Source organism: Felis catus, chromosome D2 (genome assembly GCF_018350175.1).
Source record: "Felis catus isolate Fca126 chromosome D2, F.catus_Fca126_mat1.0, whole genome shotgun sequence".
In the NCBI taxonomy this organism is placed as follows: Eukaryota; Metazoa; Chordata; class Mammalia; order Carnivora; family Felidae; genus Felis; species Felis catus.
The window spans coordinates 58461143-58475894 of record NC_058378.1 but is presented as its reverse complement, the minus strand read 5'-3'; positions in this window follow the sequence as shown (position 1 = coordinate 58475894).

Below are 14752 nucleotides of genomic sequence, written 5' to 3'. Positions count from 1 at the left end.
TAGAAAAGCAAATGCTCTTTTAAAATCAGGGTACCCGATGGAAACCAATTTGACAATAAATTTCATATATTGAAAAAAAAAAAGAATAATAATACAGTAAAATCAGGGTACCCGAAATTAACAGCAGCCATACATGCTTGCCAACATATTAAAGTACAGATGCCATTATTTGGGGGATCATGTGAAACCATTTTGGTCACTAACACAAAAAAACACTTCTTTGTTCTGTGAGTATATACAGACCATCTACAGAGAGTAATTAACAAAAGAGTATTTATACTTTAATGTATACATACATACATATGTATATATATTATTTTTTTTAACATTTATTTATTCTTTGAGAGAGAGAGACAGAGTGTGAGAGGGTGTGGGCAGAGAGAGAGGGAGATACAGTATCCAAAGCTGAGCTGTCAGCACAGAGCCCGACTAGAGACTCAAACCCATGACCTGAGCCGAAGTCGGATGCTTAACTGACTGAGCCATCCAGGTGCTCCCATACCTATATATTTAATGTAGACTTTAATGCCTGGCCTAAGGCTAACTATCCATTTGGTTACCTTAAACTCACAAATGATAATAACACTTACCACTAGTACCAGTGGGTATGTTGTGAATTATTAGCATCTGAAAGATGTGTAACTTTTATTAGGACAGTCATTCAGTTCTGTGAATGACTTAGGCCTTGGGGTGTTCAAATACATTTGGACAGAAATTTTCTATGTTTACCATAAACATTTTCTAGTTCCTCAATATACACATAATAAACTATTCTTATGTAATTAGATGGTATTGCCATACTTTCCACATAAATGTATAAATGCATAAATAAAACCTGGATAAAAACATGGTGCCAAGTGTTTCTAATGGATTTGTTTTGGGGGGTTTTTTAGACTTAAAAAAATGTTTTTTATTATTTATTTATTTATTTATTTATTTATTTATTTATTTATTTATGTGAGTAATCTCTATACTCAGCGTGGGGCTTGAACTCACAACTCCAAGATCAAGAGTCACATGCTCTACCAACTGAGTCAGCTAGCCACTCCTTATTCCTTATGGATTTGTGATTGTCCTCAGATTTGTTGCCTGTTTCCGCTGTTAAATATCAGAATGATTACATGACATGTGTCCATTATTCCCAGTCGACATCCAACTGAAAATATTGTGTCAAAAAAAGAATGAAATCCTCATGACTGAATCCATTCCTTTGGGAGCTACTTTGACCAAAGAGGTGAAATGAGAAATTCTGATGAGAGAAACAAATAACACGAACCTGGCTCACCTAAAGTGGTGATGCTAAGGACACACTGGCAGACACTAGACAACTTGTCACACATGCTCCACGGCCAAACTCTAAGGGCTTTTCAGAAAAGTCATCGATGCCTGCAGCTGTGTTCCCTGATGACTTAGCCTGCTCAACACTAGACTTCCCATACTGGCCTGTTTGATGCCCTCCAACTAATTAGTTTAATCAGGAATAAACTCTCACTCTCCCTAAACTGTGTGTTTGCCTCTTTTCCTGTCTCTCTTTTTTATAAATCCTGGCTTTTGCCTTTGTTGACAATAGTGTAATGACAATCTCTCTCAAGTACGAAAAAACTAGCATACAGACATCCAATTAAATATCTGAGTTAGTCTTTGACAATGATGTCAATCCTCTTCTTTCTAGCAGATGGATATTGACTGAACATGTCTAGCAAGTAGTTATGAAAGCAAATTGGCTATGCTTGGAAATGTTCATTGAGACTGAAGAGAGGGCCTAATGAGAGGTATGGTGTGAGTGGAATTATTTTCTACTTATAAAATGTAAACTCCCTGTGGTGTCTACTGCAAATAAGAGGAACAAAAAGTGACTGATAAAAATTGTAATCATGTTTTAAAACAAGCAGAATTTGTACTCATTTGTGCTTAAAACATTTTGAGTAGCCAAAAAAAGGGAGGGTGGAGGATCTAAATATTCACCAAAACAAATGCTTAGGTTTTAGGATATTTACTGACACGGATAGGGTAAACATATGATGTATTATCAAATGAAAGAAGAAGTGGGTGGGTCTGGCATGTAAAGAGTTTGGCAGTTACCATTCCATCCTAACAAGTAAAATGTTGGACAGACTGAAAAATCAACAATTCTTCTTAGATCAGTAAGAGAAGTAAGGTCACAGAGCAAACTACTGTCCCCCAAATTGAAGAGACAGACAGGCAGACAGGCAAATGCAGAGAATCACAATTTACTGGGGTGGGGAATGATGAACTGTAATTTACCAACTGATAGAGAGTCTTAGTGTCTGAGTCACAGAGTCACTGAGTTTTTCTTTTCTTTCTTTCCTTTTTTTTTTTTTTTTTGTTTTTTGGTTTGTTTTTTAATTTAAATCCAAGTTAGTTAACATAGAGTGTAATAACAATTTTAGAAATAGAATTTAGTGATTCATCACTTACATATGACACCCAGTGCTCATCCCAAAAAGTGCCCGCCTTAATACCCATCACCCATTTAGCTCATCCCCCCACCCAAAACCACACCAGCAACCCTCGGTTTGTTCTCTGTATCTAAGTCTCTTATGGTTTGTCTTCCTCTCTGTTTTTATCTTATTTTGAGAACTTTTCTTTTTTAAGTAAGTAAACAATTTATTAAGGGCTTTGCCTACAAAAGCACAACATAGACAAAGTCTTTCTGAAATGTCATTACTATAGACATCACCCAGTTGATAACTTAGAGTAGAAAATGCAGGAAAGTGACCCAGGGCTGACTTCCCACATCTGCACTTGGGCAAGTGCATGGGGGGAAGACTGTTCTAGGAGTCACATCGTGAAACTGTTGTGAAACTGTTATTCTGCCATTGTCTCTGCAAAGTCTGTTAGCCACTGAATGACAGGATGGTTTGGGCATTAGCCGTTCCTGTAAATAGAACGTTGTCTCTCAATCATTCATGTCCATACCGCCAAGGTAGCACATTAGCAACTCCAGCTCATTTTTATCGAATATTTTAATCAAATCAATAGAAAGCAATTCTGTGAATCCCTCCAGGAAGTTGTTCATTTACTTGTGGACCCTGTTCACAAATCTGCACTGGATGACTCAGTTTCTGCCTGAAATCCAACTGAAGTCTCCATCATGTCTGAGAGGTTCAAAAAAAAAATCCAGGGGGACTCTGTGATAGGGGAGCTCCCCCCTATAAACATTTTTATGAGTTTTACCTTCAGGAGCTTGAGGAGGTTCTCACAGTGAATATTGGAGAAAAATCTCATCCTGCTTCTGGCAGGCAGAGAAGAAAAGTAGCCATTTGAAATATACCAGAGCATTCTGTTTTTAACAAGATCTGCTCTCAGAAGAACTGTTTAACCAGAATTTAACCCATTGGGGTTTTCTCAGAGCCTAACCAACCTGCAGAGAGAGAAATGCCCAAATCAGCCTACTCTAGCCTTCTTGTTCCACCTAAGAGAGGAGGCTGAGAGGTACTTGCAAAGTTCACAGTCTGGAGGCACCAGATCACTAAAAGACTGAGACCTAGTCATAGGACCAGAGAACACTTCCTCTCCTCCAACATGTCACCACCATATCACTAAAGGCCAATTTCAGCAGTTCCTTTTACCCAGTACATCAAGTCCATCTACCAAGAAAAAATTGCAAGGCATACTCAAAGGCAAAAAACACAGTTTGGAGAGATAAAGCAAACATCAGAACCAGACTCAGATATGGCAGGGAGGGGGGAATGATCAGACTAGGAACTTAAAACCACTATGATTAATATGCTTGCTAAAGGCACTAATGGATGAACTAGACAACATACAAGAACAGATGGGCAATGTAAGCAAAGAGAAATTCTAAGAAAGAATCAAAATGCCGGAGATAAAAAAACATTGTTATGGAAAGGAAGATGGCCTTTAATGGGCTTATTAGTAGACTGGACACAGCATAGGAAAGAATCTCTGAGCTTGAGGAGATCTCTGTAGAGAATGCTACAACTGGAAAGCAATGAGAAATTAATCTGAAAAACAACAAGAGTATCTAAGAACTGTGGGACAACCACAAAAGATATAGTTCAAACAAGAACAGAAGTATGTAACCCAAAGGTGATCTTTCCTGGCATGCCAGAGGGGTCTGCAATCATTCCAGCACCTTGAATATTTGTATCAATGACTTACAAGCATTGACATAACTCATGCTTAATGGATATCTATTACATGTCAACCTCATGTAGGTTTCTTAAATAATGAATACATTTCTATGTTAAACACTAACAGTTTTGTCTCTTTTAGTCCTTATAATAATATTAAAAACATTCTTTTAATGTTTATTTTATTTTTTGAGAGAGAGAGAGAGAGAGAGAGAGAGCAAGAGCGTGAGCGGGGGAGGGGCAGAGAAAGAGGGAGACAGAATCCAAACAGGCTCCAGGCTATGAGACAGAGCCTGACACAGGGCTTAAACTCACAAACCGTGAGATCATGACCTGAGCCAAAGTCGGACACTCAACCAACTGAGCCACCCAGGTGCCCCTGTCCTTATAATAATCTTATGAAGTAGGTATTTTTTTTTTTTACAATTTCACCAACTGAGGTTCAGAAGGGTTAAGAAAATAATTCTACATCCCATAATTTATGAAGAACAATGTTTCATATCTGTATAGTAAGAATGTCAGATGTCCTTCTACCCTTTTATGAGGTAGTGAACACTAGAGAAAAGATACGTGCTCTGGGGAGAAGGTCTGACTAGAAGATTTCCAAGATTTTATGATTTAATGTATATGCAATTTACATAAAAAACAAAAATACTGTGATGATTCCCTTTACCTGAGGATGCACTGTAGAATTTCTTTAAATCAAGCTGTCCTAGGGGCGTCTGGGTGGCTCAGTCGGTTGAGCGTCCGACTTCGGCTCAGGTCACGATCTCATAGTCCATGAGTTCGAGCCCCGCGTCAGGCTCTGGGCTGATGGCTCAGAGCCTGGAGCCTGCTTCCGATTCTGTGTCTCCCTCTCTCTCTGACCCTCCCCCGTTCATGCTCTGTCTCTGTCTCAAAAATAAATAAACGTTAAAAAAAAAAATTAAAAAAAAAAGTAAAATAAATCAAGCTGTCCTAGTGCCCTGAAGATGTGATCTGAATATGTCAAATACGTGCAAGTTTGCAGGATGTTCCTATTCTATCAGAAGAGGTGTTCTGCGAACTCTCTCCTTTAGTGTTATCATTGATATTTAAAGACTGTACTGAAGGGGCACCTGGGTGGCTCAGTCAGTTGAGTGTCTGACTCTTGATTTCAGCTCAGGTCATGATCTCACCGGGCTCTGTGCTGAAGGTATGAAGCCTGCTTAGGATTCTCTCTCTCCCTCTCTCAATGCCCTTCCTTCTATCTCCCTCTCATGCTCCTCCCTCTCTCTTTCCTTCTCTCTCAAAATAAATAAATAAACATTAAAAAAAACACAAAGACTGTACTAAAAAAGACATCTTGCAAGATGTGAAGGAGTCAGGACACCTGGATTCTGGCCTTGCCGCTGCTGGTCTTATGTAAAATGATCTCTCCCAAATCTCTTCCTAACAGTCTCCAAAAATCTCAATGTATGTATACTAAATTCATTGCATAGAGATAATTCGGTTGGAGAGAATGTTTGATCAGAATGACTTGGCAAAGAATATGCTGTATCATTTCTACTTAGTAAGCAAATGTTGACTAATAAACGTCTGCATTAAGTAACTGAAACTCTACAAAAGTTCAATGTTCAAGATAACCAAAGAGTTGTATACTTTTAGTTAATGATTACAGATAAACTTAAGAAAAGTTTTCTTTCTGGTGTAATATCTTAATATAGATTTTTGAGATTTAAGTGGTAACAGAAAAAAGACTGTTTTTCCCTTCATATTTTAAAATTTCGCCTATTAGTTCATGCTCCTATAGCAAAAACTAAAAACTATAATTATAAAGTAATAAGATAATTACTACCCAATTCTCCTACCAAAGATAATGTGTACATTTTTGTATTGCTAAAACCAAAAATATTTTTAGAATAACCAGAGACCAAACAGGATGTACAGATGAGTAAATTAACACTGATTTAAAAATATTTTTCATTTATTATAAACCTACACTCCTTTTAATTAAAACCTGAAATGTAGTGAAACTCTTCTGAAAGAATTAACAAATTGCAAAAAAATAATTTAAATAATTAATGAACTCTCTGAATTAGACTTAAAGCTTCCCCCAGAAAGAGTCAACTACTAAAAAGTTTCATATAGTTTTAAAAAAAGTATATACTTTAAAAACTAGTAAAAGTTATTGGTGGTACAGAATAATGTTCCTAGTAAACCCAAAGGATAATCTTTAACTTTTGACAAACTAGAGGGAATAGGATGAATTGTATAATGTTTTTTGGATATCAGCATACTAATATAGAAAAGAAGTAATTAATTTAGGTCTTTAATTTATATCATCCCATAAAGTATATTCTTGATAGGTCATAAAACAACAGAACAAAATGGGCTAGAAGCAAAATGTATATAGTGGAGAGAAAAATACTCTTCTGAGCCTCGAAAACAAACAAACAAACAAACAAACAAAAAGAAAGTGATCAGAACACAGAGAAATGCGCACATTTTTCTTTAATTTTTAAGAGAATTTTATAAAACAAATATTAGTATGAAAGCAACCAAACGGGAAGTACATCTGACAAAAAAAGAACATGGGAGCAATACAATTAGTAATTATCACATAGAAAAGCACATAGTTTTACCAGCAATTAAATACAAGTAAATTATTAAAATTTCTGGAAGTATACACAAGAAATTGTTAATAGCATCCAACTCTTGATATTGGCTCAGGTCATCATCTCACTGTTCCTGAGATTGAGCCCTGCATCCGGCTCTGCACTGAGTGTGGATCCTGCTTGGGATTCTCTCTCTCCCTCTCTCCTTACCATTCCCTGCTTGAGTGCACTCTCTCTCTCTCTCAAAATAAGTAAATAAACTTTAAATACATACATACATACATACATACATACATACATACATACATACATACATTCTATGAGGGATCAGAACAATGCAATCCAAAGATATAATTTTTGTGCTTTTATCCAAGGATGAAACTTAGCATCTATACAGGAATAGATGGAATGTGTATTCCTTAGGTTTCTTAAACACAACTCTTGGTGGCAGGGTACAGAAATCCATTCAAACTAGTGTAGCTAGTTTGTTGAAAGATGCAAACTAAACACAAAATAAGAAACAATATTTTGCTTCTACCTATTGTCTTCAGCCATGCTATATATAGCCTTCCCTGCCCTTGACCACATGTCAGGTAGATCCTATAGCTTTTTGGTTTCTTTCAGGTACTAAAAGTTCAGGCTAATCTAATTTAAATCTCACATGTATTTTTTAAAAAAAAACAGCTTTATTGAGTTATAAATTTTTATATAATTCACCCACTTAAAGTGTACAGTTCAATTATTTTTGGCATATTCACAGTTGTGCAACCATTACTACAATAAATTTTGGAACATTACTATCACCCACAAAACAATCTCACTTTCATTTTAAAGCCCCTCCCATTTTCTTAGCTCAGAGACCTCAGCCACTGCTAGAAAGAAGTGTCATTCCTTTTATCTTTTTTCCTTGTTATTCAATTCCTTGTCATCTAATTTCCAGGATGTGAGGGGCAGGGATGGGAGCACTAAAGGAAAGATGCAAAGGTAATTTCACTGAGCTGGTAAAATGCCTGGCACTCAGGAGTTTCCCAGGCTATGGGACCTTTCAAGGGAAAATTGGAAAAATTCCAAGCAAACTGGGATAATGGGCCATCCTATGAGTTACTGCTATTTGTAGTTCACTCTTGCTTGATCAATGGCTAACTATTACACTTTGTTACAGTTGCCTTCCAGGTGGTCCAACTCTTAGCTCTTCCTTGAGGCACACTGGAGACCTCCAAACTGAAATTCCTAACACAAGTTGTGGACTCTGGATGACCTCTTCCCCTCTCAAATCCTGTCTTTCAGTATAGTACACTCTTGCACTTCTCGTGGTATTGTTTGTTCACTGGATTAAGTTGGGAACAACCAGATAGCTCCATTATAATGTTAACTTCCTACTTTTATCACTGGCAAATAATCTATAGAGTGATATTTTGGCGATATGTGGATATTCAGCCCCTACTCAACCTTTTACCTAATGGTTTTAGTATTGGTGGTCTTTAACTGATTTATGTCATTAAGGGTTGCAAAAACAGTTATTCTCTAATTCTAGAAGATCAATGATGGTGCTAATGAACATTTGGATACAACTTTTTGTGTGAACGTGTTATCAGTTCTCTTGGCTATATACAGAGGAAATGCTGTGACATATGGCAACTCTATGTTTAACATTTCAAGAACCCCCAGACCATTTTACCAAGCAGCTTCGCCATTTTACATTTCCACCAGCAGTAGATGAAACTTCTACGTGCTCCACATACTTGCAAATGCTTGGTTTGGGCAGTCTTATCGGTTATAGTCATTCTAGTGGGTGTAAAGTGGTATCTCATTGGGGTTTTGATTTGCATTTCCCTAATGACTAATAATGCTGAACATCTTGTCACGTTTTTGTTGGTCAACTACATACCTTCTTTGGTGAAATCTATATACAAATCCTTTGCCCATTTTAAAATTGGATTGTCTTATCAACTGATGAGTGGATAGAGAAGATGTGGTACACACACACACACACACACACACACACACACACACACACTGGAATATTACTCAGCCATCAAAAAGAACAAAATCCTGACATTTGCAATGACATGGATGGAGTTAAGAGTGTATTATGCTAAGCAAAATAAGTCAGAGAAAGACACATACCATATGATTTCATTCATATGTGGAATTTAGGAAACAACAGATGAACATATAAAAGGGGGGAAAAAGAGAGAGAAGGAAGCAAACCATGAGACTCTTTTTAAGTTTATGTATTTTTGGGGGGGGGGAGGGGCAGAGAGAGAGGGAAAGAGAATCCCAAGCAGGCTCTGTGCTGTCAGTGTGTAGCCTGATGGTGGCTAGATCCCATGAACTGTGAGATCATGACCTGAGCCAAAACCAAGAGTTGGATGCCTAACCGACTAAGCCACCCAGGCACCCCAAGAGATTTTAATGATAGAGAACAAACTGAGGGTTTATAGAGGGAGGTGGGTGGGGGGTGGGCTAAATGGATGATGGGTATTGAGGGCACATGTTATGATGAGTACTGGGTGTTATACGTAAGTGATAAAGCACCAAATTCTACTCCTGAAATCAATATTACACTATATGTTAACTACAATTTAAATAAAAATTTAGAAGAAAATAGGATTGTCTTTTTTTAATATTTATTATTTTTTTAAATATGAAATTATCAAATTGGTTTCCATATAACACCCAGTGCTCATCCCAACAGGTGCCCTCCTCAATACCCATCACCCACCCTTCCCTCCCTCCCACCCTCCATCAACCCTCAGTTTATTCTCAGTTTTTAAGAGTCTCTTATGGTTTGGCTCTCTCCCTTTCTAACTTTTTTTTTCCTTTCCCTCCCCCATGGTCTTCTGTTAAGTTTCTCAGGATCTACATAAAAGTGAAAACATATGGTATCTGTCTTTCCCTGTATGACTTATTTCACTTAGCATAACACTCTCTAGTTCCATCCACGTTGCTACAAAAAGCCATATTTCATTCTTTCTCATTGCCAAGTAGTATTCCATTGTGTATGTAAACCACAATTTCATTTTTTTTTTATCCATTCATCAGTTGATGGACATTTAGGCTCTTTCCATAATTTGGCTATTATTGAAAGTGCTGCTATAAACATTGGGGTACAAGTGCTCCTATGCATCAGCACTCCTGTATCCCTTGGGTAAATTCCTAGCAGTGGTGTTGTTAGGTCATAGGATAGATCTATTTTTAATTTTTTTTTAATGTTTATTTATTTTTGAGAGAGAGAGAGAGAGAGAGAGAGAGAGAGAGAGGGAGAGGGAGAGAGAGAGAGAGAGAGAGCCGGAGAAGGTCATAGAGAGAGAGAGGGAGACACAGAATCTGAAGCGGGTTCCACGCTCTGAGCTATCAGCACAGAGCCCAATGTGGGGCTTGAACTCACGAACAGTGAGATCAGACCTGAGCTGAAGTCGAATGCTTAACCAACTGAGCCACCCAGGTGCCCCTATTTTTAATTTTTTGAGGAAACTCCACCGTTTTCCAGAGTGGCTGCACCACTTTGCATTCCCACCAACAGTGCAAGAGGGTTCCCATTTCTCCACATCCTCGCCAGCATCTATAATCTCCGGATTTGCTCATTTTAGCCACTCTGACTGGTGTGAGATGGTATCTGAGTGTTGTTTTGATTTGTATTTCCCTGATGAGGAGTGACGTTGAACATCTTTTCATGTGCCTGTTGACCATCTGGATGTCTTCTTTAGAGAAGTGTCTATTCATGTTTTCTGCTCATTTCTTCACTGGATTATTTTTTCGGGTGTGGAGTTTGGTGAGCTCTTTATAGATTTTGGATACTAGCCCTTTGTCTGATATGTCATTTGCAAATATCTTTTCCCATTCTGTCGGTTGCCTTTTAGTTTTGTTGATTGTTTCCTTTGCAGTGCAGAAGCTTTTTATCTTCATGAGGTCCCAATAGTTCTTTGTTGCTTTTAATTCCCTTGCCTTTGGAGATGTGTCAAGTAAGAAATTGCTGTGGCTGAGGTCAGAGAGGTTTTTTCCTGCTTTCTCCTCTAGGGTTTTGATGGTTTCCTGTCTCATATTCAGGTCCTTCATCCATTTTGAGTTTATTTTTGTGGATGGTATAAGAAAGTGGTCTAGTTTCATTCTTCTGCATGTTGCTGTCCAGTTCTCCCAGCACCATTTGTTAAAGAGACTGTCTTTTTTCCATCGGATATTCTTTCCTGTTTTGTCAAAGATTAGGTTGGCCATACTTTTGTGGGTCCAATTCTGGAGTCTCTATTCTATTCCATTGGTCTATGTGTCTGTTTTTGTGCCAATACCATGGTGTCTTGATGATTACAGCTTTGTAGTAGAAGCTGAAGTCTGGGATTGTGATGCCTCCCACTTTGGTCTTCTTCTTCAATACTACTTTGGTTATTCAGGATCTTTTGTGGTTCCATACAAATTTTAGGATTGTTTGTTCTAGCTTTGAGAAGAATGCTGGTGCAATTTTGATTGGGATTGCATTGAATGTGTAGATAGCTTTGGGTAGTATTGACATTTTAACAATATTTATTCTTCCAATCCATGAACATGGAATGTTTTTTCATTTCTTTTTATCTTCTTCAGTTTCCTTCATAAGCTTTCTATAGTTTTCAGCATACAGATCTTTTACATCTTTGGTTAGGTTTATTACTAGGTATGTTATGATTCTTGGTGCAATTGTGAATGGGATCAGTTTCTTTGTCTTTCTGTTGCTTCATTATTAGTGTATAAGAATGCAACTGATTTCTGTACATTAATTTTGTATCCTGCAACTTTGCTGAATTCATGTATCAGTTCTAGCAGACTTTTGGTGGAGTCTATCAGGTTTTCCACGAACAATATCATGTCATCTGCAAAAAGTGAAAGGTTGATTTCATGTTTGCCAATTTTGATGCCCCTGATTTCCTTTTGTTGTCTGATCATGATGCTACAACTTCCAACACTATGTTAAACAACAGCAGTGAGAGTGGACATCCCTGTCGTGTTCCTGATCTCAGGGGGAAAGCTCTCAGTTTTTCCCCATTGAGGATGATATTAGCTGTGGGCTTTTTCATAAATGGCTTTTGTAATGTTTAAGTATGTTCCTTCTATCCTGACTTTCTCAAGAGTTTTTATTAAGAAAGGATGCTGAATTTTGTCAAATGCTTTTTCTGCTTTGATTGACCGGATCATATGGTTCTTTTAAATGTTTATTTATTTTTGAGAGAGAGAGAGAGAAAGAGAGACAGACAGACAGACACAAAACGTGAGCAGGGGAGGGGCAGAGAGAAAGGGAGACACAGAATCTGAAGCAGGGTCCAGGCTCTGAGCTGTCAGCACAGAGCTCAACATGGGGCTCAAACTCAGGAGCTGTGAGATCATGACCTGAGCTGAAGTCAGCCACCCAACTGACTGAGCCACCCAGATTGTCTTTTTATTGTGAAGTATTCTTTCATAGTCTGGATTTTAGCCCTCTATCACGTATGATTTGCAAACATTTTCTCCCATTCCATGGGTTGTTTTTTCACTTTCTTGATGTTATTCTTTGACACTTAAGTTTCCAATTTTGATTAAGTCCAAATTACCCATTTTTTTTCTTATGTAATTTGTGCTTTTGAGGTCATATCTAAAGCTTTGCCTTTAGATAACCTGAGGTCACAGATTTATTCCTGTTTCTTTCTCAGAGTTTTAGGTCTTAGCTCTTTTATTTAGGTCTATGATCCATTTGAGTTAATTTTGGTATATGATGTAAAGTAAGGTCTTTCCTTCTTTTCTAACTTACTTCTTTTTTGGATATGGATATCCAGTTGTCCTAGCACTGTTTATTATAAAGACCATTCTTTCCCCAGTGAATTGTCAATTCATCCTTGTCAAGAATCAGCGGACAACATGAGTTTACTTCTGGACTCTCAATTCTATTGCACTGAGTTTTGTATTCAACTTTATGCCTGTACCACATTATCTTAATTACTGTAGCTTTGTAGTAAGTTTTAAAATATAAGTCCTTGGGGCGCCTGGGTGGTTCAGTCAGTTGGGCATCCAACTTTGGCTCAGGTCATGATATCGCAGTTCATGAGTTTGAGTCCCATGTTGGGCTCTGTGCTGCCAGCTCAGAGCCTGGACCCTGCTTCAGATTCTGTGTCTCCCTCTCTCTCTGCCCCTCTCCCATTCACACTGTCTCTCTCTCTCGAAAATAAATAAAACATTTAAATAAATAAATAAATAAATAAATAAATAAATAAATAAATAAAATGTAAGTCTTCCAACATTGTTCTTCTTGTACAAGATTGACTATTCTGGGTCTCTTGTATTTCCAAATAAATTTTAGGATCAGCTTGTCAATTTCTGCAAAAAACACAGTTGGGATTCTGAAAGGGATTGCATTGAATTTGGAGACCAATTGGAGAGTATTGCTATCTTATAGCAGAGTAAGACCAATTGGAGAGTATTGCCATCTTAATATTGTCTTCCAATATATAAATGTGGGATTTCTTTTATTTATGCTAGGTCTGTTTAAATTTCTTTCAACAATGCTTTGTAGTTTTTAATGTGAAGTCTAGCACTTCTTTGGTTAAATTTATTCCTAAGCATTTTCTTTTTTGATGCTATTATAGATGAAATTGTTTTATTTATTTATTTATTTATTTAGGGCCAGAGACAGCACAAGTGGGGGAGGGGCAGAGAAAGAGGGAGAGAGAGAATCCCAAGCAGGCTCCACACTGTTAGCATGGAGCCCAGTGTGGGGTTTGAACTGACAAACCAGGAGATCATGACCTGAACTGAAACCAAGAGTCAGACACTTAACCAACTGAGCCACCCAGGCACTTTGAAATTGTTTTCTTAACTGCATTTTAAGACTGTTAATTAACAATGTATACTGTAGTATTGCTATGGTAGTGTATAGCAATACAATTGATTTTGTATATTGATATTGTACCCTATGACCTTGCTAAACTCATTTAACTTTTTGTGTTTGTATTCCTTAGAATTTTCTACATACAAGATCATGTTGCCTAAAAATAGAAAGTGTTTTACCTCTTCTTGTCCAATCTGGATGCTTTTTATTTCTTTTTCTTGCCTAAAGCCCTCACTAGAACCTTTAGTATAGTGTTGAGTAGGAATGGTGAAAGTGGACATCTTGTCTTATTTCTGATTTTAAGTATTAAGTATGATGTTAGCTGTGTGTTTATTTTGTGTGTAGATACTCTATCAGATTAAGGAAGTTCCCTCTATCCCAAGTTTGTTGAGTGTTTTTATTATGAGAGGATATGGGATTTTGTCAAATATTTTTTCTGTGTTGAAAAGATTGTGTGATTTTTGTAGTTTATTCTATTAATATGGTGTTTGACTTCTGGATGTTAAACCAGCATTGCATTCCTGGTATAAATCCTACTTGGTCATAGTGTGTAACTGCTTTTATGTTGCTAGATTCAGTTTACAGGACAAAGTGAAGAGTGGATCTGCAGGGGCAAACAAAAGATATCCAACACAGTTACCAAAGACAGTAATATAGTCAGGACCGCCAATCCAGTGCTCTTTTTCCACTAGCAAACTAATCCATGAGCATATAATTTGATGAGTACAGTGAGAAATATATAAAATATAAAGACGTGGTCTCTTAGCCTCAAAATACTTATAGAATTGTTCAGAAGAAACTTATACCTACAGCAATAATCAGTAAATATTTAAAAACAGGACTAAAGTGGTGAAAAATAAAATCAAGGTAGGAATTACCTTATGCTTCTTTTATATTCACATAGTGGAAGGCTAAAGTATTAGCTTTAAAACTCAATGCCTGGCTTCCTGGGAGGGCTTTTAAACTATCAAAGACTGACACTAGAAAGCTAGGCTATAAGAAAAGAACGAACACTTAACAGGTACTCACTACGTATTTGGTGCTTTAATATATTACTTAACCAGGATCCATGGTCATTATTCTTGACTTACAAACGAGGTAATTAAAGTTCAAGAAGTTAACTTTCTCATGCTTAAACTTGGAACTAGGATATCCCAGGTATGTCTGGTTTGCCTAGGAGTATTGCTCTCTGTACTACAACCATATACCAGAAGCATCTTAAAGTAGAAGAC